The sequence below is a fragment of the Clinocottus analis genome, unplaced genomic scaffold (genome assembly GCF_023055335.1).
Source record: "Clinocottus analis isolate CAN_PGR_092001 unplaced genomic scaffold, fCliAna1.0.p SCAF_8, whole genome shotgun sequence".
In the NCBI taxonomy this organism is placed as follows: Eukaryota; Metazoa; Chordata; class Actinopteri; order Perciformes; family Cottidae; genus Clinocottus; species Clinocottus analis.
Window position 1 is genome coordinate 10100444 of NW_027176240.1, and position 23884 is coordinate 10124327.

Consider the following 23884-nt stretch of genomic DNA (forward strand, 5'->3'; position numbering starts at 1 on the left):
TGAGTCATTTAACATCAAGTTGTGATGAGCAAAGGGTGCATTATGTGGAAACAAAAGAAAACTAAAATGCAATAATGCAATACAAGTTCTTGTGATTAATTTTAGAAGCGTTGCTGGAAGCATTTTGTTATTTCTGAATATTGCTGAGGGTCCACTCTGGTCAGGTATCTGGCGGTGGATGAAGACCCTGAGGGGACAGAGCATGTGTGAGTCACATGATCCAGGCTTTCGGCTTTCACACAGACAGACACAGACAGACCAAAGCGGATTGAAAACAAAGGCTTGCAATGTATGATTTCTGCTGAGGCATGAGCGTGAGGAATTCTCCATTAATCTGTTTCATCTTGTTTTATGAAGCTGTTTCACTGAGCACTGTGTGAGATGTGTTCGTGGAGTTGTTTCTCAGAGTCCCCCCACCAGGAGCCCTGTGTCTGTTCTCATGGTATCAGAGCTGCCGCGGAGGCGTGTGAGTGTATGCTCGACGAACACAGCATGTGTATCTACAGTGGAGCATACACACTGTACATGTATACCATAGCACCTTACCATGCAGCGCTTCTAATATAAGTTTGACACATTATAACGTCTCAGTCAGAGTTGTTTTTTTTTTTAAATATGGGTTTTTGGTTTGATGCCTGAAATGAGGTCTGCAGTTCACACAAGCTTTAAAGATTTTAACGTTTTGATCCACGCTAAAAAAAACACATCAGTAAATACCGCTGCTGTGAATTCTGAAAGGTAAAAGTGTTCCCAACATGTGGCTAAATGAGACGGCCTTATTGTGCATGTAGTCACTCATGCAACCGAGTAGGTCATTTATAACCTAAATATTAGCTTTTCATATCTGGTGATTGACGCTTGGTGTTGATTTGTGAAAATGATCTAACTAAACATGTAAATGTCATCAATGTGTGTTGCCACAGAGCTTATTTTCTGCAAGAATCCAACATCCAATGGAAAAAGCTTGTGTTTTTTTGTCAAGGGAACTAGTGGGACGCTACCTTCTGGGTTGACCTCCAAAAATACGTCCTCCCTGCGGCACTCTAGTTGTCTTTTCGTCTGCAGCTTACGTCTCTTTGAGGCTGTAGGCTACTCATGTACAGCAGTGCTTTGATCTAAATGCTAACATGAGTATGCAAACATGCTCGCAGTAACAATGCTAACACTGTGATGTTCATCAGGCCTAATGTTTATCATTTCCACCATCTTATTTTAGTGTGTTAGCATGCTAACATTTGGTAATTAGCCTTAAACACCAATTAGCTGAGGATGGAAGTATTTGGTCAAAGACAGATTGAAATGTTGGCCTGAGGATGACATGAGATGTAAAATAATTACCAATGTTATTATAATTCATCCTCTGGAGAACATGAAAGGGTGAAACCAAATGTAATGGTAAATATGTGAGCCTAAAAGCTATTATGATATTTAACCACAAATATGAGCATGCAGGTGAAAGCAGACGAAAGTCAGGAGATCACAAAAGTTATTAGAATTTTGAGCATTTGGAAAAGCGCAATATAGAATTAAAGGATTATTATTCTCTATAGACCATATGAACCACATTTACCACAATAATCCTCCTGACAGTTGTTCAGATATTTCAATCTGCACCAAAGAGAGGGAACAACTAAGCAACTGACATTACAAAATACACATTTTAAGCAAAAATATGAGAAATAGTTAGTGAAGCTGGATATTTTTTTTTCTGCAGCATCTTCCTCTCAGAGATTATGAAATGTCTTATACGGACATCACGAGCTGCCAAGGGCAAAAACTGCATATAGAATACACTCTTGAGCACAGAGATCTATAGCACACACACACACACACACACACACACACACACACACACACACACACACACACACACACACACACACACACACACACACACACACACACACACACTAACTATAAAAAAATTAGTGATGCTCTACCCACAAAGATGTACAACAGAAAATATTTAACTTTATTATTCTGCAGTTAGTAAAAAAGAAAAGATCTCCAGCCTCCAATAATGAAATAGACTCCAACAGGAACCCACCAGGGAAAAGGAGAGGCTGCAGCACATTTGCACGTTTCAATTCAGCTGGAAATCATATTAGCGGTGTGGGCTGCCAAAGCCTGAAGTTGAAATGAACCATGGAGGCGATTTAAAGGAGAAAGGGATTGGGAAAAGAAGAGCTGATGTTGAATTGGAAGGGCGGAGGCTGAATGTGGCAGAGAAGGAAGAGATGAAGAAGGAAGGTTATTGGACAGAGTGGGATTAGAAGAAGAAAAGAGGCAGAGGTGCTCGACAATCTGTAGCGAGAGACGAGCAGGAGGAGAACCAGGGGGCAGAGTAGAGGTGGGGGTTACGCACTTGGCATTGGTGCAGGATTTAAATTGGTATGTTTTACGCAGAGGAGGGGAGGTCAGTTGGAGTTCAGCAGTGAAAGGCCTCCTGAATATCCTCCTCCAGGCAGGAGGGCCGACCGCACATCAAAGACATAAGGTGTCACTGTGGAGACTGCAGTGTAAGATAATATAGTTTAAAGCTGCACTTTGTTTGAAAACTAGGCAAACGAGATGTTTCTACCTTCATGTTCGAGCTGTAACCTTCATGTTTGAGCTGATAGCGTGGAAGACCTGTATAAATGTGACGCCGTACTGCAGAAGCATCCACCTTAATAAGCTCTTTAATAATGGTGAGTCATAACAGGAGCAAACAAAATCAGTGGGAACTATAGCACCGTCTTAAAATACTTGTCATTTTCCTCAGTGGGGCATTTTATGCCTTCAAGTGAGTCGACAAAAGAAAGAGAGAGATGACAGGAAATCAGGAGGGAAAGAGAAGACGAACAGAGACATTGAAATTCATGGTGCATGGGCCAATGTTCTTTTAATGTTTCTTGTTTTGAGAAAAACTAAATATTCACTGCTTTCTTTTACCTTTTTACACTGTGGAGCACATGTCCAGAACAAGAAAGAATAAACAGATTAACTGAACACATTGCAGAGTTGGTGAAGAAACTGTTGGTCAGAGAGCCCAAAGACATAATGCAACTTGTCTTTTTTCTGCTTGAAAACGTCTGTGTAAATTAATGAATGGCCAGTCCATCACACCTGCTCGGGTAACTCTGTATGGATTAACATCACTGCTGCAGCTGCTCGTTTTGACTTAAGGGATTTTTGCACCTTAAGATCTGGAAATCAAATACACACATTCCACCCACAAATTAGGTCATTCTGCTATATAGCTCCTCTTTCATGGATGAATCAGGCAGGTGGCTCTATTGTGGTGAGAAGAGAAGACCCCATATTGTGTTTCCGGCTTGTTAGAGTGGACAGGAGGCAGTGGGCGGGAATTTCTCAACCAGAGATTTTAAAGCAGAGTTGAGCCATTAAGGAGCTCACCTGTAACCAGCTGGCTTATGGGAAACACATCCGCCATAAATGACCAGAGTTGCATGTGTTTAATTACCTTTGAGCCCTTTGGTTCGAGCCTTTTAAGCAGCTTCTGAGGTCTAGATTCCCCCCAAATGCAACCCGTATAAATTACTATAAATATCATTGTATGCATTATATACTTATATGAGAGATTTATTTGATTGTATTTTTTATTTATATCGAATTAATTATCAGATTTAATTGATAATAATTTAGGATGTGAATATATAAGCGTTATGCTTCTGCTATACCGTTTCAGTATTTTTTTTTGTATATATGAGATTGTGGCTTTAATTATTATATCGTATGTAATGATTGACTGTAAACACTCAAGAGCAGACATGGACAGTGATTTACTACAAAACTAAGCAGCTCTATATTTAATAATTGATTATATCAAAATATCAACACACACACACACACACACACACACACACACACACACACACACACACACGCACACACGCACACACGCACACACGCACACAAACACACAACACTGTTACTATAATTAAGTAAATACATAAACCTCCGCTCCATCGGGAGTCGCAGCGCCCCCTGGCGGCCCCTCCCTGCAGGGTCCTAAACCTCTCTGTTGTGGATCAGCAGTCGAGCCCCTTCTGGAGCAGAAAGTCAGCCCGCCCCGCTGAGCAGCAGCCGGGCTCCGCCGGTGACAGAACCAAACACGCTCAGCCTGGACAGCAGCGGGTCCACCGAGCTGCTGAGGACCGGGACGGGTTTGTGCCACCAGGAGCCCGAAGTACAGGCGGACCGACACGGAGAGGACAGGCGGCTTCACTCGCTGCTCGCTGTTGTCAGAAAAGTTGCACCCGCAAAGAAAAGGCGAACGGATACTCGCACTGCACATTTACTGCTGGAGGAAACATCGCTCGTGAAGAACATCTTGCTGGAGGTGAGCGCAGCACGCAGCGTGCAACAGTGACTTAGTGGGACAGTTTGCATTGTTCTGCTGTATTATTTCACAGGGGGGTGAAGTGAATGCTATTGGCTTTTCTTTAAAGCTTTCTTACCCTGTTTGTATACAACTAGTTCATAATTACAGCAACTTATTTCATGCTGTTGGCAGATGTATGCAAAATGATCCACAAACAAGCGTTGTTTATGGCCATGCACGTCAAAAGGGAGGTTGATCATATACTAAAGTATGATGTTGATGGTGCTGCGTTAGAGTGTGCATGGCTCTGTTTATGTGATTAATTGGTTATTGACGATTGACTTGTCTGAGTGATTAAAGTACTTGAGTGTAATGCGCAGTTGTTACAGTGGAAAGCAGTGACTTAGTTTCCCCTCCAGTTTCTTCTCCAGTTCAGTTTCTTGCAATGAATTCAGCTGTTTTTCCCCACAAGCTGTGTATGTGCAGAGAGAAAGACAGAGACAGAGAGAGAGAGAGAGAGAGAGAGAGAGAGAGAGAGAGAGAGAGAGAGAGAGAGAGAGAGAGAGAAACTAGAGAATAAGCATTGCTTTGTTATCTATATCCAGCTGTTTCAGTGAATGGGGTTGCGGCTGCCCCCTGCAACTGGCACACACACACACACACACACACACACACACACACACACACACGCGCGCGCACAAACAACTGCTCTTACATATCACTTTTCGTGTTATGTTCGTTCTGCCTCTTGATATCTGCAGCTGTCTTTGTTTAAAGACTGAAAGAAGCAGAGAGGATGAAGGGAACGTGATGAAAAGGAAAGGTCACACAAAGAGAGAGAGGGAGAGGGACCTTAGCACCACTTGTTTTATGCTCTCAAGGCCCACTTTAATATATGGATTAGTTAGCAGTTGAACTGGAAACGCCTGCAGGGTCTAACTGGACAATAAATAATCCCCCACAGGAGCATGATGTAAATGCTGAAGCATGCCTGCGATGCTCTCCATCTTCTTCTCATCTGTGGTGAACACCCTCGCTGCAGCTGACTGATGGGTCTGACGTCATGTTCTCACAGCCATAAGACTTAAACTGAATGGAAACATTAAGACAACAGCACAGGGATGCATAAACGCTGCAACATGCTCCCTCCTCTCCTGCACGGAGGTTCACTTAGCGTTCCGGCATCATTGAGCCGCCTCACTGGGAGACCCTACATCATCCTGCCCTGTCACCACAGCACAGGCAGGGGAGGATGGAGGATGGTGGGACACATACAGCGAGAGAGAGGGGGGAGGAGGTGGGGATTTGGTGGTGGTGGGAGGTGATAACCATGCTGTCAGGCGATCAGGATTGGAGGGGCTGAAGAGGCGGACGGGGGGGACAAGAAGGCCCGAGGGGGCGACATGTGAGGCAGCCGAGCGAGAACATGACCAAAGTTTTGGATTCAGCATGCTTCGGACCACATGTAGTCCTGAAACAGTTTTTTTCTGCCACTGCTCACTCCCTTTTTAAGTTTTCCATGATTATGAGCAACATTTCTCTCAGCTTTCCGCTTCTACTGTCGAATAAACCGACCTCATCTCCATTCATGTCTACATTGAGTTAACAAATATGTGTGAGTCGAAACTAGAACACAGCCGGAGGCACAATCGCAGCTGATGCACATCTGCACACGCTGAAGACGCTGAAACATTCAAGACACGCCTACTGCTCAAAATGTAGCGGCTGCTTTCGCAGCTTAATTTGCTCATTAGATAATCTCAGCTGAAAATAGCACGTAAATGTGCACACGGGGGACACATCTGTGCACTCGGTTGCACTCTTATATAACACGCTATGGAAAATCCCCCATTAAAGTGATGTACAGGGGGAACAGTCTGATCCACACCTGCGAGGCTCAATTATCAAAATTCGTCTTCAGCCATCTGGGATTGAAATGATGCAGACTTCCATTTTATTTTGCTGCAGCGGTGATGACAATGAGCGCTGGATGTAATTAAAAGCGCGTCAGCAATATTTAATTTGTTGTCATCCATCATGATGTAACAGAACCCAAAAGCTTAACACAACAGAAACTCCTCTTCATAATGCTCCTAGTAAACGCCACTGTAGGTGTACGCTTGAGATAAACCAGGAAGTGCATGTTGTTTTGCTTATGTAACACTGAGCTTTCGTGTGAAAAGTCTTGTGTGTGTGGAAGAACCGTCAACTCCTCTGAGGGAATTGTGCACTCAAGGGAGCTCAACAGATGTGTTTTCTTGGTTTTGTCTCGCTATTCCCTCCGTGAACCATTTCACGTCTTAAGTTTCATGTCAGACAAGCAAGTCTGTTTGATGTTTATGCTGCAGCTCCTTTTTCTCGATGCAGGTTGTTGCAGTTATGTTGCTTCTGAGATCTTTTTGCTTGTGACTCCCCTCAGCTGGGATGTGTCTTAACAGCGGGAGCGTCATTGAGATCTCCCTCAGAGTTTCTCTCTGTCAGTCCGTTAAAGCAGGGCAAGAGTAAGAGCACAGCAGGGGAGAACCGAGGTGTCAGTCAGACTCAACACACACACACACACACACACACACACACACACACACACACACACACACACACACACACACACACACACACACACACACGCACTCACACAGACTGCTCTTGTATGTGAGACTGTAATAAGTAGCTGCTTGGGTTTGCAGTGACCTTTCTTTTCTTGCTTTTAAAGGCCTGTTCTGGAAGTGTCGCAGCAGCATCACAAATGGCTTTGCTTTTATGTTCATGCAGTTTTATACGATTATCTGCATCTGCTGTAATTAATCTGTTTCTAATGTATTTTGATGCTGTGACACACCAGCAGATGGGTCTGTCAGAGTGTGCGTATGTGCGTACAATAAGCTGGTGAAGTCCTAAAGGTGACGGTAAAATGACTTAAATGTGGATTTCAAATGAAGCACGCATGTGTGGCTCGTTTGTAGTTGCGTTTCATCGACTTGCATTCCAGAAATTTCTCTGTGGAAATAAACAAAGCAGCATGGACAGAGCGGAGGAGGAGATGTTCTTCTCATGTCTGCCATTGGTTATTTCTAATGATGGATCATCTCTTGAGATCAGACAGAGTTTATCTTTCAGGATTTCCTCTCGTCATATTGGTGTCCATGCCATTAAAGGAGATTGCGACAAGCTGTTACCTTAAGCACTATTTTCCAAAACAACAGTATTTTGGGGTGTTGAGCCTTCCAGCAGCCTTTGTGTTTACATCTGACTAACAGCTTTGAATCGAGAGGAAAACACAAACCAGCAGTGATGCTCATCTAGCTTCTTAGTTTTAGCTCAATTTAAGTATATTGGATATGAGTGGAGCTTTATTATAGACTTTATTACAGTTTACTGTATGCCTAAATATTTATTCAGGCTTTTTTCAGAGACACTAATCTAATTGCTTTCTAAATTTGGCAAACCACATGATTATGTTTACGTTTATGTTTTATTGGATTGTTTTACTTAGTGTTGAATTACAGCTGGTTATAAAATGGAATCAAATAAAAAATCTGTTTGAAATATGATATTGTTTTTTGGCATTGCCGTGATAATGATCTTAATCTCTGCTGGTTCTTCTGTCTGACTTTCCTTGATGGTTAGCGAGCTGTATTTTGTCTGTTCCTGAGCACTGAATAGTTAACTGATCTGCCAATTAAATTATAGATTTTAGAACTTTTGAAGAGGCCTGACTGCTGCTGCAGCAAATCCATAATATCATTTCATTGCTCATTAAATATTTAAGGACATCTGAGGGATTTTCTGAACTCTTGAGTCATTGCTAAATCCAATCCCAGTAATATTAGTGAGTTATTACAGTACGCTTAAGGAGACGTTGTAGACAGCGAACAAACTCCCAAAAAGTAACATGCTGATTGTTTCTTGTTTCGTACTAAATAAAGTAAATGATGATGAACATTATCAGAGGGTTGTCCCAACTCCAATCAGTAGTCATTTTATTCTCTGTCGACTATGATTTATTTTGTTCATAGTTGTTGTTCTTACGACTTCTTTTTAAGTAAGTTAGGAGCACATTTCTGATGAAACACAGGATTTAAAGTGGTGCTTTTGAGTGAATTAAATCAACTAATCAATTAGTGGAGCAAATTGTATGTGTTAGTTGAGCATTTCTGTGGTAGAGGGCAACATGTTATGCGTACTAAACATCAGCATGTTCAGATAACGAGTCAGGAGGAATATGGAGCTGCGGGAGCCCGATACACACCGACATCTGCTCGGCCCGTTCGTCCGCCTCAAGGTGTGGCTGCACAGACTCTGGTGGACCGCTCCTGTCATCGTCAAGTTGTCCTGAGTCTCAGCCTGTCATTACCTCGTTTTGACTTTTACCAACTTAAAAACACCCAAACGCAGCAGCAGCAGCCATTAAAGGCTCCATGAACTGGCTCCCTGCCTGTGTGTCATCATGCTCGTAACCTTTTCAACATGAGAAGAGGCTCAAAATGTGTTTTCTTGCGTAAGTAGATTGCATGTCAATTAAATTGCCGTTGTAATCTGATAGCTGAGATGGCAGGCAGAGATGAGCTCTGAAAGCCTCTACAGTCTGTAAGAAGAGTCAGAATCAATGCGGAGTGGAGTAAGTCTGTGTTTAATGGACATTAGGGGCCAGAGCTCTGGCACAGATCTCATTAGAGGCAAGAATGCTTAAGTCTGCCAACTGCTCCAAACATCCATTAGCGAGCCAATCAAATTGTGTTTTCTCAACACTTGTGTCTTTGTTCACTTTGCCCCAAAGATACAGTAGAGAGACTTCTATTAGACACTGAAATCAACACATTCTTACAATTATACGTCAAATACCCAGCTTAATCACATCTCCTCAGCTTCAAACCGTGACGCTCTACGTAAACGTTTTGGATCTTGGCGGGTCACGAGTTTCCACTTGTTACTTGCATCGTGTCTTTTCAAAATATACTTCAGTCTTTCACAGGAATTTAGCTTTAGGCAACAAAACCACTTAGGTTTTGAAAAAGAGCGTGGCTGCTATTCACTCGGCTAACGACTCAGGTGACCTGCACTTGACCAACAAAATCACAGTTTTAAGTTCTCATGTTGAAATGCAAAGATCCTGTCCGTGGGCCATCTACGAGTACCGTCCCTGCACATTGAATCGGTTTTCATCGATTGGAGCGCTGCTCTGCCTTCCTCCCTCTCTCCTCCTGCGCAGAAGGTAAAGTGGCCTCATATGTCACAAAGCGTCACTTCACTGCTGTCGAGAAGTTGATGTATGAGGACTGAAATGGCCAGTGCTGAAACAGCAGCAGACCACACACACACACACACACACACACACACACACACACACACACACACACACACACACACACACACACACACACGCAAACACAAGATTGATGGACGAAACTAGTATTGGGTCCAGAATGGAGGCACTTTGCCCGGCAGCAGATGAACGGTTTTAGGATGTCGGGAGACGACTTGCAGCTGCAACAATCAAATGTTTTATTGGGAATTCCATCAGGAGTCAGGGGACTTGTTTCTTTTTCGAGCTTGAAATCAGCGAAGAAATCTGTCCGAGTTGAGTTCTTTACGTAACTAACAACGCCCCTCTTCCTTACGAGTGAGAAAGTCATTGATTAAGCTGTTTGTTGATTTGATTCTATTGGAAACCTGATTTGTGTCAACAAGGGAAGCAAAACATGAATTATTGATCCGGTTTAAATGCTCTTCGGCCCCCCGCTGGTGAGGTTTAGCAATAATTTCCCCAGGATCTTTTTCAAAGGCGCCTCTCCGATATGATTCTGTCTTTCAAAACACCTCAAACAACTAGCTCAGCAGAATTGAATCAGTGAGTTTTTCAGCATGTTGCAGGAGGCACCTCTGAGCTAATAACATAAGCAAAGATCGGTTGACACCCGGTTGTTTGGAGATGTGTCTGATTTATAGATTAGGTTTCTTCCACCCTCTTGGCCAGCTTCTCCCCCTCGGCGGAGTGAAGCCATCTCAGAGGATGCGTCTGCCAGATGACCTCGGCAGAATGCGTACCTCCCCCCCTCCACCCTGCGTCAGCTGACTCGCTTGGGTAAACTGTGGTCAGCTTGTCTCGTGGAGACGGAGGAGAGGGAGGAGGGGGAAGCTGGGGAGTTTTAACCCTGAGAGAGTTTACATCATGACCCCAGCATATATCTCTGCAGACTGTATTGGTTAAACTACGTAAATGATCCCTCCTATTTAATTGCTGGCAGATGTCTCCCCGCTCAGCGTCCATGCCTCCATCTTTTCCTTTCTCACACACACGCACACACACACACACACACACACACACACACACACACACACACACACACACACACACACACACACACGCACACATGTTGAACCCTGATGTTCCCAGAACTCTTCCGGGAACCTCTGGGATGTCGTCCCAGCCGCGGTAACAAAACTCCCACCACCCTCTCGTCCGAGCCAGCCCATCACACGTGGATCGCCAAAGGACTCAGCTGGCCTGGAAGCCGCCCCGCGCTTGTGAAACAGTTGGCAGATTTTAAACATAGTTTCAGTTTATGAAGTGATGCTGTCACTGGTTCCCTGTTCAGTTTCAGGGGGACTCACACTGACAGAGCTGAATCGTGCAGGTGTTGTCTGGCTTTGTGACGTGGTGTCTTTGTCCGCTCTGCATTATCCAGCAGACAATTGGTTACGGAGGATTTTGCCCATCTGCTGAGTGAGATTTCTTGGAAACCAGAGACACAGTGCAGATAAAAAGATGAGGGACAGGGTTTGTCTTGTGGCTGATCAGCAGAAACGTAAAATCAAGTCCTCAGTATGAGATATACTGTTTGCGCGCGCGCGCGTGTGTGTGTGTGTGTGTGTGTGTGTGTGTGTGTGTGTGTGTGTGTGTGTGTGTGTGTGTGTGTGCGGGTCCATCTGAATTTAAAATGTACTAAACAATGAGTCCAGTGTGATTCTTCTCATACACGCGTCCTCAAGCCTCCCTCGGCTTCCCTCTGCGATTTGACATTCAAAAGATGTATTGTCCAAATAAGCCTTTGATATTCATATTCATATCATTAACAGGCTGGATCAGCGTGAAGCTCGCTGTGTTTGGAGTCTTGCTGTCCCCCCCTCTTGGCTCAGACTGAGGGAAGACATAAGTAGGTCAAAGTTTAGTGGAGCGTCCTGTCTGAGCAGGAGGATTGGAGTGATGGTGTGTGTGTGTGTGTGTCTGTGTGTGTGTGTGTGTGTGTGTGTGTGTGTGTGTGTGTGTGTGTGTGTGTGTGTGGAGAGGCGGTGGAGGGGTAATAAACAATTTCATAATGCCAGTGTTGCTTACTTAAATCGAGAGCTTGACCGTCTGCCTTCTAGGAAATTGTTGCAGGTCGTCTGGACCAGAAACCATTTATTTGTGTTGTATTTCAACTTGACTGGTGACCGTTATTATTGGTTTAATTTTTAGTTAATCACAGCGTTATTGGCATTAATGATCAGATGAACAACAAAAAATGAATGCACAAAATGCAGAAGATATGTTTATTTATCTAACCCGTGTCCGGCTTAATACAATCTTTAAATATCTTATACTGTTCATATCTATTTGTATGTATTGTATATTTGAAAAACATTGTATTCTTTTAAAACATGTTTGTTATGTTTTTATTTTGTCGTTATTTTAGTTTTTGGAGTAACTTGACTTTTGCTGACCTCCAGTGGTTGAACTTCCACTGCGTTTTTCTCATGGTTAAGTAACTAATCACTGATTATGAGCCTGATGTTTAGTTACTCTTTAAACACTGAAACATGTAAGTTCAGAATAATTTGGGCTCTTAAAGATATATTTAAAAAAAATAAAAAATCAATGTTCAACTTTTAAAATGACTACCTTTTTGAGATGGCGTGAGCTAAATTATGAAGTTTGTCAAAGATTATTATGATGCTGCTGCTGAATCTCGCGTTTTAAGGAATTGTCTTCATAAAACAAGGTTTTTTATTTATACACATAGTTATCTTAAAAGGGGGACAAGCATCGTATTGATTAAACTCTTTTTAATTCCAATTTACTAAACAGAGAATTAATGTTATGTGTGTAACAAAGTTTAATTTCAAAATGAGATTACTCAGTTTAAACCTAGTTTTGGTAAACTCTGATCAGAACTAATCTTAGTTTAAATGAATCCTTGTTGGTGCAACACAGCATCAGAGTGGCTCTGTGAGGCTGTGTTTGGGCACAGCAATGGTTTGAGCTAAACGCTAACGTCAACATGTTCATCAGTGAGCACAAAGTACAGAAGAGGTCATTTCTAACGAGAACTATTCACATGCTATGTAATGTCTTATGTTTCCGTGTGAGACGATTCAATCAATAGCTGTGAGCTGCAATACCCGATACGAGGTCCAGTGTTATGAGCTCACTCTGCCGGCCTTGTTGACCCCCTCGAGTCAAACGTACCTCTAAAGATTAGGATGTCTGGGTTTCTGGCTGGGTGAGGGGTCAGACTGAGTGGAGAAGAGAAGAGCTGGAGGGTTGATGGTCATGTGGTGGAAGCTAAGCCTTGGTTTTATTGGTATTGTATCATTAAATTTCAAGACATGTTGTCACCGTAACTCCTTTGTTACACCGTGAATTTCTGGCATCCGATAATGGAAAATAGATCTGGAATATTTATAGTTGTTGTCAGCTGAGTTTGTTTAACAAGAATATGTCCCAATCCTTCTCTGTTCCTTCCTCACAATGAGAGAGCTTTTAAAAAATCAAATGTTACCGTTGACGGTAAAATAAAGTGTCAGCAGACTAGGATTTGCTGCTGTGCAGAGTTTAAATCTCAGCTCTTGTCTGCTGTCAGAGATCAAACAGAAAGATTGAGGTGGAGACGCAGTGTTTTGGAGAGGTAGCGGCGGCGGATACAGAGATGAACGGATGAAATGAGGCCAGTGTCATCCTGTCTCATTTACGATGCAGGGTTGGGAGGGGATTAGCCTCGCTTACATAACTCAGTCTCTCCCCCTTCTCCCCCCTTAACTAGCCCCTCTCCCCCTTTTCCTCATCCCACACACTCTCTTCTGAAATCACAGGATTGGTTTTGGCCTTTTTGTTCTTCCAGTATTTAATTTTTTTCTCTTCGGGAACAAAATACTCTGAGACAAAAGTCAGAAGGAGACATTTGGGGATTTGGGGAGATGATGAAGGAAGGGACATAAACTAGGAAGGGACAAGGGCATGCAGGGATGCAATATGGAGTAGGTGGAGGAAATAAATAGAAAGCAAAGTGGATGTGATAAAAGATCTGCAGATAAAGCAAAAGTAAAAGAAGAAAACATAAAAAGAGGGGAGGAGGGGTTTGTTGGGGGTGAAAGAGATAGTCTATATATAGTTTATCCCTGCTGTTAGAACGCCTCGCCCAGCACAGCAAAGCTCAGCATCCATGTCAGTCATCGTGCCAGTCTCCATTAAACACACATAGTACACAGCCAATACCCTCAGGGTTATCGAAACATGTGGACATGCTGACCTTTGCTACTGAGTAAAAGCAAATTACACACTGACGGATCTGACGGTGTGTGTGTGTGTGTGTGTGTATGCGTATGCCTGTGCGTGTGCGTAAAAGTTAATGGTCAAACAGTCTGACATAAATCTGCTGTGAAACGTGGTCGGTTCAGTTTAAAACATCTACAAAATCAAACACGGAGTGTACACACCAAACTAATCCTGACTTTACTTCTCCATCGTGGGAATAAATGATCTGCAGCTTCTCCCGTGTCCTTTACGTTCTTTCCTTCTCTTAGATCACATTTGCATATCCGTATTGTCTTTGTTGTTTTGTCCTCTCACACACATGCAGCTACAGACACACATGCAGGGACAGAAACTCCATCGAACATGTGGGCTTTCCTGCCCGCGGGCTTTGATGACATCAGTGTGCTCGTTTACTGTATCTGCTGCTTTAATTTAGTTAAGTTACATCAATAACACAAGCTCTTACCACTGTAGCAATTTATATTGATTTGGGTTTTTTGAGTGAAACATAGCGATACTCAAAATGATTTTAATTTTTAATCATCCCACTATAGGAAACGTTGCATGGCAAGTTGTTAACTGCGAGCTGAAGGCTGCAAGAACTGGCCAGCTACTGTATACGTTCCTGGATGATTCATGGAACAGTCTCGGGGTTGCACAGGACATCGTTTGTTTCTGCTGTTTCTGCCCCCGGCTCACCCTGCTCCAATAACACGCATACTGGCTGTGGCAGAAGACACACATATAGAGACGCACATTCATGACCACTCATTGACTCAAGCATTCACAATATATGCACATGTGCAGGCCCCGCCAAGCTGGCAGTGAGAGAGACAATAATGTGCGTTATGACTCCCATAATGTTGTGTCACACACATTGTAGAGGCAGAACATCAAGCCTCGAGAGAAATATTATTTTTTCTTGTTGTCTCAAAATGATTCTTGTGCTCTTTTGCTTAACTCTTTTGTTGGTTACTGGTTTTAGTTAATACATTACTCAAGTACTGTACAATTTTTATGTACTACATTTCCATGTTATGCTACTTTGTACTTTGACTCCACTCCATTTCATAAATAAATATTGTATTATTACTGCACAACATGTCTCTGGGAGCTATAGCTACTAGTTAACTTTGAGATTTGAAATGAATGAAACTGATGATGAGCTCAACAAATAACTACATTCCCTTGTTTTTGACTTGTTACCCCATGAGAAAAAATAATAGTATCCACTGTCACATTTCAAGAGTTCAACTCTAAACTTGTACGATGGTTTCACTTGAGAAAACCGTTTGAGGTACAATTAGGTCAAATTATCCAATATTTCGCAGAACAACACAGGTTGCAGAAGAAGAAACTAAAAGAATCAAAATCAGTAGAACTTCAATGCTGCTCAAACATTAATGCAGTACTAATAATAAGGACACACTGTTGTAATACAACAGTATGACACTAAACAGAGTCATTCTGCATAATTTGTACTTTTAGTGGTCATATTTTAGCTGTTTATAATTGTTAGTTTAGTAGGATTTTGAATGTTTTATTACTTTTACCAACACAGTATTTCTTCCATCACTAGTCTATGAACTACTTGCACCTCCGAGGGGTTTTCATTTGTTCGTGGGACATCACAAACCACCCTGATAGTTACAAGATGAAACGTGATGGAAAGAAACGTCTTTCACTTTTCTCGAGCTGGCGGGACGATAAGCTCGACTGCATGAATTCTCTGCATTTAAGGTCATTGCACAGTTAATGTGCTGACAGACGCTTCGGTGTGTTTCCATGGAATAAGTGCAGCTCTCACGTCCATCGCAAACAACCCTGCCTCCTCGTGACTTCTCCATGTGCACTATGTTCTTACTTGGCAATCTGTGCAAAGAAACTGACATAATAGAAGAATAGCTGAAGACAGAGAGACATAGAATAATTTGTGAGGAGACAAATGAAAGGAGATGATTCACATCCTGCAAACAGACAAATTGTTACAACAGCGGCAGGCTGATGAAGCTGGAAACAGTCAAAAGACAAATCTTTTGCCTCTGGCAGTGGTTAAAGCGCTGAAAAGACAAATAAAAACCTTCCTGAACTTTATTCATTCTTTTTATTTCCCCCTGCTCTCTATATTTCCTCTTAGCAGTAAGCTTTTTCTCCTCCTGTGCAGGTCTCACCGTTTCTACACAGAAGACCGCCATTAGTCACCAGCTGTCTGTGAAAATGCAACATCATCCCTTTTGTTTCTAGTAAGATTCTCAATGCAGAGGTTGACTGTGTGCTGCTGTGGCCGAGCTTCAGCTGCTGCTCTTAAGATCGGTTACAGAGATAGATTTGACCCGCCGCTGCACCGCTACCGCGATCCCATGTTATCTCATCTAATCTGGCCACCGAGGAGGACGACTTGTGATGGGACATCTTAGAGGAAGATTACAGGCTGCAGGGAGGAGTGAGAGGAGTGTATTGATTAGCTGTTTTACTTCACTGAGTGCTGTACACGATGAGGTCATTCCCGCCTCATTCTCAGTGGTGGAAAGAAACAGTTACTCATTTACTTGCTGCACATAACAATTTTTTTTTGTTGTATTTTGAGAAGAATACACGATTGCTTTACAAATACAAATGTGTTTAAAACATTGTGAAATAATGATTTCCCCTTGAAGTTTCTCAGTTGGTGACCTTTAAATAACTAATCAAATAATGAGAGAAAAGAAAGGAAAGAAATGGAGTTCAGTTTCTGCAGCAGAACTTTATTATATTCTTTTCAAACCTCGTTTATCATCTCACCATTTAGCTAAACCAGCTGCAACAGAAACATGCTGCTTACGCATTGCGTTGGTATTAACAATCTTATAATATAATATGTAATGACGTATATGTGTTCTGCAGTACTTTTATTGGTGATACTGACATTGTCGTAGAAGTGCTATAACCTATGTAAAGGATCTCGTACTTCTTCTCCCACCGGTCTTGTGCTTTTCCTTCAGGTGTGCACCGCTGGGTGAAGATATTTAAGGAATGAATTAAAACAAAGCTGGAGGGCCCAGTTTTGTACACGATGTATTCAAATCATTATTTCTCCTATTAATTGTTGTAACAACAGTGATCCCCTGAGGTCTGAATATTAAGTCTGGTTTTTTGTGTGTTTTTTTTAGAGAAGCCTTCATTACATTACTTAGACAGGCTGCCCTCTAGTGAGCAGAGCTGGCTCTACAGCCAGCCTGACCCGAGCTCCCTGGTGACAAGTGAAGTGCAAAGAGTTTAATACATACAGCGGATAGATCTATCAGAGTAGCACGGGCCAATGCCGTTGCCATTGTTTTTTTTTTGTAAGCTAAAGGATGAATGGCCCTCATTAATCATGGCCATTTGTCTTCAGTTGTAAGAGTAGAAGGTCAGTGATTAAACCTTGTTCTCTGTACTGTCGTCAACTCTCCTGCTCTATCTCTCCTTCCCTCCCTCGTTCAGAGGTTCAGAGGGAGAGTTGCATTTCGCTGCTGCTCTGCTCTGCTTTTCATGGCTCTGATGTTGTCTGCCACCAAATCCCTGCTGAATAAAAGTCAGAAATGGAAGCAGCAAATCATGTTTTATGTATGTGTGCTTACACAATGAAAGCAGGCTGGAAAGTGGGCCAAGCATCACACAGGGCATATTATGGCAACAAAGCAGCTTTCCACTTTCTTAGAAAAAAAACGACAGCGACAGGCGGCAACGCCAAGCTCAGAGTACAACATGAGTGTCTGGTTAATGACAGTGAAAATGGAAAGAGAAACGTACATAGAAATTGCAACACCTGGATGCTTTATTCCTGGGAAGTGTTTCACTATTCCCAGTGAACAGTCTGCTGTAGAAACTGTGCTGTTGACATGATTTTATAATAAATATGTCTGGAGATGAACAATGCGACAATATACTGAGATGTTACACAGAGATATCCTTCGCTTAAACATCTCTCTGGTTCCAGCAGGTTGCAACTTTCTATTGTTTTCATAATTGATTAATGCTGTGGTCCAATAATGTCAACATATTGTGGTAAATGGTTATCACTAGTCTGCTCGACTTCTTCAGATTGCTTGTTCTGTCTGATCAACAGTCCAAAACCCCAAAATATACGTATTATAGTTCAAAACTGAACACATCTGAAAAGCTGCTATCAACTAATTTCTGCTTGAAAAAATTACTGAAACCATACTTTTTCTGTTGATCAATTAATTGTTTCAGATCTATATATTGTATGTTATTGTGGGCCAATATGACTATTGTGATTCATGTGGTATGTAATTGACTGGATTAGCCAAAGAGATATTGCATATTTTTTAGAGCTTAAGCAATTAGTTCGAAAATACAAGACGGGAAGATATCATCTTGGACTCCGAAGAACTGTGTAGGACATTTTTTTATTATCTTCTGACATTTTATATACTAGACAAGAAAACAATATTTGATTATTCAAGATAACTGAAAAACGAGGTGCACAATGTGCTATACAACATTAACAATATATTGATATTGCCGTGAGATACAGAGTTTCTGTCCCTATTTCCCCTATAGATCAACCTAACAGTGTGCCCACGTGTTTGTCATTCTTCTCTTCTTTGTATCATTTTGCAAAAGTCACCTTGGCACAGATTTAGCCACGCCTTTTGTGTGACGGCGGCTCTATCGGCTTTATCTTTCACCCTCCCTCATCAGTACAGTATTGGAACACATTGGAGACTTAAAGTAACCCAATAACTATAACGACAGAAGCATGGTGATTAACAGAGTGAAGGCACACAGACTGCATAACCTTAATAACAGCCCGAGCAGATTAATGCTGCAGCACTGACTCATAGTGTCATTGTTCTCACATTAACTGTGGTCCCTGCTGTGAGCACATATGCTGCCATAGCGACTGATCTATATTTCAGTGATCTATAGGATTCATAATCTCTATCTAATCTGCTCCCATCCGTGCACATCAGCCCATCATTCGGGCGTGAGATGTCATTTTCTGATTAGAAATAGTGCATGAACTCCAAGCCCTGCAGAGATTATTACAGCATCGCCAGTCATGTCTTTTGGCCTCTAGGTCGGTTTATGTAAATTAAAAGAAGGTTCAGCGCTATAGGTTAATGTGTGCATATACCGTTCATGCGTGTGTGTGTGTGCCTACAGTTCAGTGTGTGTGCCTGTTTCTATAAGCCTTTCCTTGGTATGACACACTAGCCGCGTGACTGCACGTCAATGGCAGTCGATCAGTCAAGTGCTTTGGTCCAGACTGAAATATCTCAACAATCGTGCGATGGATTGTCGTTACATTTGACACATGCATGGTTGCCAGAGGATGGACTTTGATGATATCCAGGCTTTTCCTGTTGCACCACCTTGAGGTTTGCTTGTGGTTTTAAATGAAATGTCCCAACAACTATTATATGGATTGCGACGAAATTGAGTTCATACATTGAAGTTCCTCTTTAGGATAAGTTATGATAACTTTGGTGATCCCTTAGCTCATCTAGTGCCATCATGAGGTCAACATGTTCATTTCGTAAATGATTGTCCCATTTTGAGTAAAATAGACCCGAACACAGGATAATGCTTTAAGGTGCGAACATGTGCGCGTGCCAGAAGGGAGCGCGAGTGCATGGTAATATAATATGGTATATCTAAGTTAAGTTACCCAGGAGCTCTGTTGACATAGACTTAGCTAACGTTAGCTACAGCTTGATGAATGGAGTCATTGAACACAGTAGGAGAGAACGCGACGTTAGCCAGCTAGCTAACGCTCCGGTGGAAAGTTATTAGCTAACGCTTCCGGTAATGAGGAGGTAGATTCTGAGGTCAGGGGACTAAGGTGACCAGATGTCCGGATTTAGGCCGGACAGTCCGGGTGTTCAATGCCCTGTCCGGCGTCCGGCGCAGCCTCAAGTGGGACGCGTATTTATCCTCCTTTTTGGAGCCGCGCGACCGCGCCAGCGTTTCTGAGATTGGACTCTGAGACGCGGAGAAAAGTTAATGTTGTCATCTTCATAAAGAGGACATCTTTGATGTGACGCGTAGAGTCTCGGCCAATCAGCGTTAAGATGTCTCCAGCGGCCGTTTCTCAAAACGCGATCTTCTCTGTACTTGTCAAGGAAAAGTGCGGCATGACATTGGAAAGCTTCGCTTAGCGTTCAGAGTCCGTTGGAATTGCATCCAGTTTGTATATTACTTTCTGTCGCCTGCGACAGGTTCCGTACTAAGGGTTAACTAGTAATATAAGATTAGAGAACAGCGGGGGATTTTATTATTATTTATGTAATATATATATATATATATATATATATATATATATATATATATATATATATATATATATATATATATATATATATATAATATATATATATATATATATATATATGTATATATATACATACATACATACATACATACATACATACATACATACATACATACATACATACATACATACACTGTATATGTGTGTGTAATATATATTTTTTTAAGTGAGTAAGGTGAATTTCCCCCTCTCCCTATCTCACCTTTTTCACCCCTGATCCGTTTTCATGCCTGTATATTTATGAAGTTTATATACACATTACTTAGAAAAATTATCACTTTAAAAGGTGGTGGGTCGTCTGAATAAACCCTCATCTTGTCATTTCACTAATTGTAGGCCCAATCCTCCCCAAGCGAAGACTGTGACCATCTGCTCTCTTGGGGCTCCTTGTTAGGCCAGATTGATGTCTTTACCGCATTAGCTGCAGATGATCAGGCTGTGTCACACCGGTGTTCACAATAAAAAGTGCAGGGCATGTGGCCATTAAAGCAAACCTCAAAAGGCTGAAACACAATAATCATCTGATGGCAGGAATCCCAGATCCAGATTGCCTCTTTAATCAGTTGTACCTTCCCCTGAAGCCTAACTGACCTCCAGATTTCATTGAAATCTATTCATAAAGTTGTGAGATGTTCTGTTGACAGACCAACACATGATTTCATGTCATGTTTGCTCCATAATAAAGCTATTTTAACTTCTCTTCTTTTCTTATGATGCCGGCTAAACAATGCATGTGGAAGCTGTGTGATGTTTTCGTCCATTGTTGATCAAAGTTTTACCTGAATATCTGATTTTCTACTCAGCCAAAAGACAACATCAAACTTCAGCAGTTGCTTTGACACTACTTTGTGTGTGAGTGTCCATATTCCTGCAGTCTTTCTGCTTATAACGATAGCTGTAAAAGGGCCCTGTCAGCATCTGTTCGTGGCTCCTAAAAGCAGCTCAGAGGCTCAGGACTGACCCCAGCACCGGGACACCAGCGCCAAAATCAATAGTCGTATCGGATCACTTATCAGAATGTAGCAAGCTGACTGATTACCTCATTGGCTGCTTGTGTGCAGAGAGTGAAGAGACGATAGGAAGGATGGTAGGAAGAGAGCAAAGAGACAGATTGGGTGAGATGAGAAGATACAACAAATAATCCTAAATGAAAAAGGGCAAATTAGCATTTTTGTGTACAAACGGATGAAGAAAACTATTTATTTTATTGGACACCAGAGGGTGGTTATACTGACACAATCCAACTGCATGTGGTTTTACCAAACACCTTGGCACTACAGTCTCTATACTGATATTTACTCACAAGAAGAAAAAGTAGTTCTGTGGATATGACAGGTTAATGCGCACATTGCTCATCAGAACTCAGATAAGCTCAGAGATTTGGTTTGATCAACTCTTATGCAGCCGGGGAAATACTAATTCAGGATATTACATTATAACCAAAATCAATATTGATCTCATTTCCTTTCATAATTTCATCCCTCTTTTTTGTCTTCTGACTTTTTACGAGTCAGTGAAGTTGTTCATACTCCACACTTTAAAGCAGCAAGAACAGGCAGTGACTTATATTTTAATATATAAGATTAGCTTGTATCAAAAACATGCACAGTATTATACTTGTCATGTTAGAGTTGGGGTCATTCTTAGCTGCTTGGTATTTTGGGTTGTATGTGTCATTGCGTGTTCAGGTGCTTAACTTTAACTATGGAACTAATAGTCACACTTCAGACATCTAAATTAATATAATCAATATTATAACGTAAAAACTGTGACAATGTGAAAGGAGTCGCTCACCTCGGCATTACAGTAGACTGAATATAAGTAGTGGGTGTACTCATTTTGAATCTTCCATTTGGGCAATGCCATCTTGGTTTTTTTGCAACCACAAGTCACAAAAGAGGGTGAAGTTAAGGACTCTGACTAAGACATTTTTACGAGACCGAGAAGGTTACAATTAACTTTTCAAGGGTTAAAGCTCTTGACACTGTAAACTTACAGACCGGACAACAGCGACATGTCAGTCACGAGGGGGTTCACGACGCACTTACGCATTGGCTTCACTTTCAGACTTGGAAGTTGCTGCTTCAGCATTACAGAGCTTTATTGTGAGTTTCACCTCATCATTTAGATGTTTGGGCCATGGCTTTACTGTTTCTATTGACTGTCGTCGCTCTCATAACACTGAGTGCATTTTGGACCAATCCGTATGCTAAAGTGCACACAAACACAACTCTAAATAAATGATAATATTGCTCTGTAACTGCTGGATGTGTAAATAAAGTCTAGTTCACCAACTTAAAAGGTCAATGCTCTGTTTACTACTTGTTCTTGCTGCCTCCACGCAGGTTTATTACAGTGTAAATGCTGCAAACATTAGTGTAATTTGAGTCAACAGGTCAGTTTTAATGCGTTGTGTTTTTCCCCTCAGGCCAGAGTGCAGGAGGAGAGGCTCAGAGAGGAGCGAGTTCCTGGGATGAGCGCTCTCTGCTGTTTCCCTGTTTCCCCCAGACCTTCAGGTGGAGCACGCCGGGAGACACTCTGAGGTAAAGAAGCACGCGAAAAAAATAAAACACCCTCTGCAGACAAAACCCTTCTCTGACGACGTTGACCTTCAATATTTGCTGACTCAGGCGTCCTCCACTCTTCCTACGCCTCTTGTTCTCTCTCTCCCTCCCTTTCGGTGTTGTTCTTTTTCCTCTGCTGTCTTTCTGTGCGCTGAGGACATTGATCAATGGTCTTACTTCTTTGTGTGGGCTCAGTTTGGAGTGACCCGCTGTGGTCACTTTGTCACACACACACAAACACACACACACACACACACACATACATGCACGCACATTTATGGAAATAGGGTCTTGGCCTCCGTCTTTGAATTGCCCTGTTAGGGATTGGGTTTGGAGATGGATGACAGTTTGAGTGTGTGACACAAGGGGGAGGAAGGTTTAGAGGAGGAAGAGATGAGGGGTCAAGAGGTCAGGAATTTGTGGCTGAGCCTGTGTTGTTCCATACTGCAGCCGGCTGACAGCAATATCTCAAAGGAGTCAGAGAAGGTGTGTTAGTCCGTTTTCTCTTGCCACACATCTAATTTTGTCAATACACACCCTGAACCGCAAAGCCTTCCTTTAAACAAATTTGTATCAGTCGGTGTTGGATAGCTACAACACAGGTTTTTGTTTGTGTTTGGGTGACGACCAGTCCCACAACAAGGAGTCAAGGCCTCACAGTAAATGACAGTGTTTGTGAGATATGTAGAGTGATAATTATGTGTGGTCCACACAGCAGCAGCTGTCTTCCTCTCTTCTTTCCACCGTCTCCATTACAGATATCCTGTCTGCTCTGCTCTGCGTCTTTCCTCCAGTTCAGCTCAGCCAGTCCCGGCCCAGCTGTCCCCTTCCTTCATTAGTCCTCTCACAGACGATACCCACGGCCTGCTGTGGCAAGGTCACTTTCAAAATACATAGGATTCCTACTTAGTTCCTTATTTTTGGTTAATACGCATTTGACACAATTTGAAGCTGCAGAAATCAATGTTTTTAATGCTAACAATCGTTATAAAAGCCTGCAAAGATGCTTTTTTTTTTAGCATCTTTTAGGTCTTTGCTGTTGTTTTAAGCTAAAATAGAAACTCCTGCTGACTTCACTTACCTTACACACATACACACACACACACACACACGCACACACACACACACACACACACACACACACACACACACAAACACACACTGTA

General features: G+C 42.2%; 1 protein-coding gene across 1 annotated transcript in view; it reads left to right on the forward strand.

The window, feature by feature from the left end:
• The first annotated feature begins 4118 nt into the window (after positions 1–4118).
• Positions 4119–23884, forward strand: part of LOC137779950 (leucine zipper putative tumor suppressor 2 homolog) — a 38036-nt gene continuing 18270 nt past the window's right edge. Inside the window, exons 1-2 of the mRNA XM_068568220.1 lie at positions 4119–4345; positions 22583–22697. The gene's annotated coding sequence lies outside the window, so the exon portion shown is untranslated. The remainder of the gene's footprint in view (positions 4346–22582; positions 22698–23884) is intronic.